We start from the raw sequence: 6,156 nt of genomic DNA on the forward strand, positions 1-6,156 counted from the left end.
ATAATCAAACAGGCAATCGGCTTTTAAAAGTCATGGGATTCCTGACTGACCTAAAGATTTATAATTATGAGTGCAGGCTAGCATGAGCTAAATCCAGGATTTTGTTTAGAATCTGAGACAAAGATCCCAATCCCTTTAAGGTAAAAACACGGTAGTAACTACTTTGGAAAATCAACTTAAAATAAGGGAATTTCAATAGCCTTGTGGGGTACCCATTGAGATGTGCGAACATGACATTGACGCATTACGAAATCCGAATATGATTTCTTTGGGACATATAATAGGGTATTGAGAATTGCCCTTGAGAGGCAGGTGAAACGCGATCGAAATGGCGCCTTGTATCCCCTGGCCAGGAGCTCGGTTGATTTACGCTTATCAGTGACGGTCAAATCTATAACCGGCCAATAATGCGCTTAATTATTCAAGCCTATCTCGGTTCATTGTTCTTTCTCACGTACACAACGTCAATAATTGGAGTTAATTTATCGCGATTTCGGCGAGAGAAAGCGAAACACACACATCAGAAATAATTCCTGATCACTGATAAATCAATCAGATGCTTGTTTATCCTCGCTGGTGCAATAAATTAGCTACCCAGCAATGTATTATTTCAGCGTGTTTTTACTTTTACGTGTTCCCTAATATAATACACTAGTATCGACCAATCAAGAGAGGGAGAGGGGGCACACAGGGACACGCCCCCCCCCCCCCCATCCCAGTCTGGCATGCGTTGACTAATTACTTCTTCTTTTTTCGGGGGGGGGCGGGAGCGGGATCCGTATGGACCATTTTAACGGAATTGCATGGAAATTGTGGTATACTTTCGAATGGCATGTGGATAAGTAGACACTAATGCTTTGACTGAACGAATGTAATAACAAAAAACACTCTTTATGTCATATGAAAGTTTCGAAAATGTATTTCTTGAAAATGTAAACTCAGGCATCCTTTTTTTCTTCAACGTATACACAGCATGTATATAAATCTCTGAACTGCCATCTAATGAGGTCAATGGAATATTTTTGCTAATCTACCACCTCTTTCAGATGAAGATATTTGTTATCAGGGAGAATAATAATATTCTAGGTTAAATCTACTCGGTGTTAAAACAAATGTATGGATTTTACCCCAAAGCACGATCATCACAACAATTCAAAAATCAACTTCAGGAAATTTCAATTGCCTTGATAACCGGACCTATGCGAATATCACATGACGTATTACGTATTAAATGTGAGCATGATTTATATAAGATATCAATGATGGGGTATTGAAATTGGCCTTGAATAGATTCTAAGAACAGCGATTTTGACGATCGATAAAAGTTAATGAACTTCACCTTTAATAGTTATATTTTATACCTATACAATTATCATATACCGATCATTTAACCCTCGTCGCTACAATCTAATGAGCCTATTTACCTATTCCCAAGTTTTAATTATTAAATTCAAATTCAAATTCAAATTCAAATTTATTCATGTTTCCAACAAAACATTACAAATCAATTATAAGCATTTAAAACAAATTTAAGAAATACATGTTGGAAACAGAGGGGTCCACTAAAAAGCAATGCTTGTACAAGTGTGGACACCTCAAATGAAACTTAGGAATAATGAGTAATTAAATTATCTAATATGTAACTACAAAAGGAACTATAAAATAGGGGAAATAAAAGGGGAATGCCAACAGAGACGAGAAAGGGACAAGACAATACTTTACACGACAAAGATAGAAGAACACGGTCATAATACAAAGAGTAGACAATGAAAAAAAAGAAGTGAGAGATCGAGGGTACAGCAAATAATACTAAAAGATGATAAATTAGTTCCTAGCAGAGAAGGAAATTTGAAGATGTTGGCGTTTCTACTCGATCACTCAAAATAATGTTTGCTTGAAGTCATATATGAAGTTCTAAAAAGCGGTTATCCAAAAAGGATGAGTAAACATATTTTGAAATAAATTATCTTCATTAAAATGTTAAATCTAAAATGAAAAGGTGAAGTGATAGGAATTGTGGGGGTAATGGAGAGATTTGATTCATCTAAGAACATCTTTTGATTTTGGTAACAACGTATACATTTTGATGCAAGATGTAAGATGCAAGATAATATCAAGGAAGGGTGCATACATTGGAGACATCGCAGTAGATTGACCAATCGACCTCTCACCAGAACTACAATGTCGGCCTCGCGAAGACTCAGAAGTCCAAGAGACCGATACAATAGTCTCGCGGGTTGTAGCCTCATCAATTTGGAGGCAGATTGTTATGGAGGAAACGGTAATGGCAAAATAAGATATACAGTCCATGACTATGAATGTCATCTATGTAAATTGGTAATCACAATTTCAAACAGATCACAGGAATTTTATTTGATAACTTTTACATATAATAGATCGGAGAAAACATGATATAACCATAGAACAAAAATCTGGTAAAAAAAGTGATTGGTGCCCTATCCCCACGCGTGGAGAAAACACAGAATACCAAAAAGAGAATTTCTGGAATTCGTACAAGGAACATCAACATAACTATTATGTGTAGACAGTATTTGATTACAAGTATTGTTTCTCCACATAAATGATCCTAATAGAGTATTGTGGTTTAAATCATCACAAACTGCCACAATGTTATTTTTAAAATGTTTGTTTGCCGTTACAAAACATTTAATCCAAATCTTTGACAAAAGAGTCAAGTTTTGAAAAGTGAAAGAATTTCATACTGACCTTTCAAACATGGGTGGACGTAATGATGCACAGGAATTCGAAGCGTGAAGGCCAAATTGGTTTCGGTATTGTTGCGGAAATCTCTTATTCCAAATACTTTTCGAGGGAAGGATTTTCTTTCTCAAGCTACTCTATATTTCCACGTTAGTGATGAGAAGTTCCAAGTCGTGATCAAAAGAGGTTACATCGATGCGGGATGTATAACACTTCCCATGATTTGGTCAGGACGATTGCTTTTTTCTTTTGCTGTCCATACGGCATTAAATTCCACAAAAGACGTCTCGAGAGGCGAAAGAGGGAATCATTAAAACCACCGGACGCTGCTGCTTGACTTGTTAAAATTCTGTTCTACCAAAATGATGCGGAGAGTATGAAAATCGATTGTTAATAATGATTACATAGAGACCAGAGATGCGTTCAGATGGGCTCACCCTCTGGCATCCCTTTCATCGGTGCTCTATCTCTGTCTCTGTCTCTGCCCCTTCTCTTTGCATTCCTCTCTTTTCCTCTCTAACTCCTTTATACCCGAGTCACACCGACGAGACCGACACGAGACCGGCACGAGACTGACACGAGACCGACACGAGACCGACACGAGACCGACAATAGACCGGACTAAACATCACATTATCCTGAATGTCAAAGAATAGGTCGGTATGGGATCTGTTTTGTGGTTATTTCTTTCAAGAAGTCACGTTCTCATTTTCGTTATTATTGAACTACTATGTGTCAATGTACATTTTATATCCTTATTTCATGTTTTCTCATCTTTTTGATAATTTAAGTCTCTTGCCTTTTTTCATGTTCTTTTTTCTACAATAAAACCGAAATTGAATTTTTGAAAATGAATTGAAATGAATCTAGGTCGGGTTGACGGTGTGAACGAGATATTAAACCATTTCTCCTTTCCTCTCTCAAACAGTATGTATCACACCCCTTTCTGTTTGTATATTTTCCTATCTCCCCTTTCCCTTTTCTCTCTCTCTCTCTCTCTCTCTCTCTTTCTCTATCTCGCTCTCTCCCCCTCCCTTTCTCTCTCTTGCTCTCTCTCCATTTCTTTCTCTCTCTCTTTCTCTCAAACACAAAACGCATACACATACCCACACACTTTCTCTCAATGTCAGTCTAGATTACGAAGCGTGTTTGCATTCAATTGCAAGTCCGCCCTCTTTTTTCAGGGCAGAATTGCCATTTTAATCGATTTCTCTTTCCTGTTAAAACGGAATCACGTTGGGATCAAAGCCAATCACGCGGCTTACTTTTTGCATGATTAGCATAGGCGGATTTATGATTGTAATTTAAAAAACCCGGAACATTTGGTAAACCATCCATTCCTGCTGGATTCACTCGGTAGGGATTGCCCCCCCCCCCCCCCCCCCCCCTCTAGAAATGTATTTCACTTTTCAGGAAGCCTGCAGCTTCCGTAATTTCCCTTCGGGAGGAGAGGGGGGGGGGGGGGGGTAGGTAGGATGTAAAACAATTTATTCTTCTGTATCCTTCTCTTTCTTTGGTCGTCTTCTTTTCCTAAGAACCCCCTCTACCTATTTTTTTTCTCCTTAGGCGGGAGCAGCCCTTTGTGCTCCCTCTTTTGTTATGACTCACAGGAAATCGCGGCTCATGAGATTCAACGTCGCAATCAAAATGTCATATAAAAAACATGATGAACTGTTATAGATACACCGAACAAAGCCCATTTCATAACATGATCATAGCGTAGAGGTATAAACAATTAGCGGTTCTAGGGGGGGGGGGGGCTTAGTGGCTCAAGCCCCCTCCCCCGAAAAAAATTGTGATTATAAATGAATTTAAAACAAATGTAAGCGAGGCACATGTAGAAATTGAATGCATAACAACCCAAAGCCCCTCCAAAATTATTATTCTGGAACCGCGTCTGGAATCAAACCTGTGAATTATCAAAGTGGGCAAGTCTGGGAGAACTGGCTGAATTTACCATATATGTTCCAATGGGGAAAAAACCCGCCCCCCCCCCTTCATGATAATCATGGCACCGCCCCTACATGACAGACAGAAAACGTTAATGATGGGAATGTTAGAGAACAATTAGTAAACATAAGTGATTGTTTTGACAGGTTTCTATCGGAAGAAGTCAAGAGGCGTGAGAGCTGCAATAGGAAGAGAGTGATTTACCTGGGAATTAAATCTAAGGGCGTAGTGTCACATTTTGAGTTACGGGAGATTGGTGAACTGGGGGTGGGGAGGGACATGTTATTACTATCACTCTCGGAGGCTGTAGTCAACTTCTTCTCACCGGATGAATGTTTTATAGTTTCACCGCCCCCTTCCCCCCCCCCCCCCTCTAACGGTCTTTATAATCAGATCATATTCTGGCAATATAAATATTATGATTGAGTTAACCATAATATTGAAAACAAGGGGAGGATTCGAAATGCATCTGGGCAGCCCCATACACAATAGATCCATTGCTTAAGTTTAATTGATTACTTCCCCCATTTCCACACCGGGTTAGGGGGGGGGGGGTCAACGGCCCCACTATGTGACTATATAGATAAACACATGTACTTGTTTCAATTTCGTTCTTTTGTAATATTCTGATGTCAGTTTCGCTACGTAATGATAAATATTTAGGCCAATATACACTGCATAAACATAATTGGAATCATACCATCCATGCATGAGTGAGGATAGCTATTTAACAATAAATGAGTCTCTGAAAGAAAATTGCAATAAATGGGGCATCTGGCCATTCAAAATGTTGATGAGTATTTCCATCTTGTAGATTCTATTAAGACAATGAAAAACAATCAAGAGAAACACGAAAGGAAACTCATCTTGACATGCTTGTCAAAACCATACAGTCTTGAGACCCCAGTTGACATCCTCCTCATCATTTCTCATTCGTTGTTTTCATTTTTGAACAAGAATATCTTACAGATGCGCATGATCATTAACATGTGAAAGGCTACTTGCTCTATTTTTGCAAGTTTCTTAAGCAGACATTCTAACGGTTAATATAAATGAATGTGCCCATCCAAGTGTTAAAGCTCAAAACTTGATCTTAATTGATGTTGGAAGAGTATTCACTTCCCTTTGATTTGATATATTTTTTTGATCATATTTTATTGATGGTTTATATGAAAATATTGAACAGTAAAGAGTGTCCGCTTTTTCTTTTTTGCTAAGTGATTTATCCTTCTATAAAATGTAGTTGGTCACAACAATACCAGTACTAAAAAAAACCGTTTATATATTCTTGTAGTTAATCAACGTGAGAAATAATTGGACACAACTCACACAAGGTTGGCTTAGTCTTCTGTACCGGATATTTGGCTTGCTTTACAGACGGAACCCCACTCAACCACCACCACCCCACTCATATCATATCCATATAATACTCTATTCCCAGCATCCCCAAATGCCCTGGATTTTGTTTTTCCTGTACAATCATGA

The sequence above is a fragment of the Strongylocentrotus purpuratus genome, unplaced genomic scaffold, assembly GCF_000002235.5.
Source record: "Strongylocentrotus purpuratus isolate Spur 01 unplaced genomic scaffold, Spur_5.0 spur5_scaffold_7, whole genome shotgun sequence".
Classification (NCBI taxonomy): domain Eukaryota; kingdom Metazoa; phylum Echinodermata; class Echinoidea; order Camarodonta; family Strongylocentrotidae; genus Strongylocentrotus; species Strongylocentrotus purpuratus.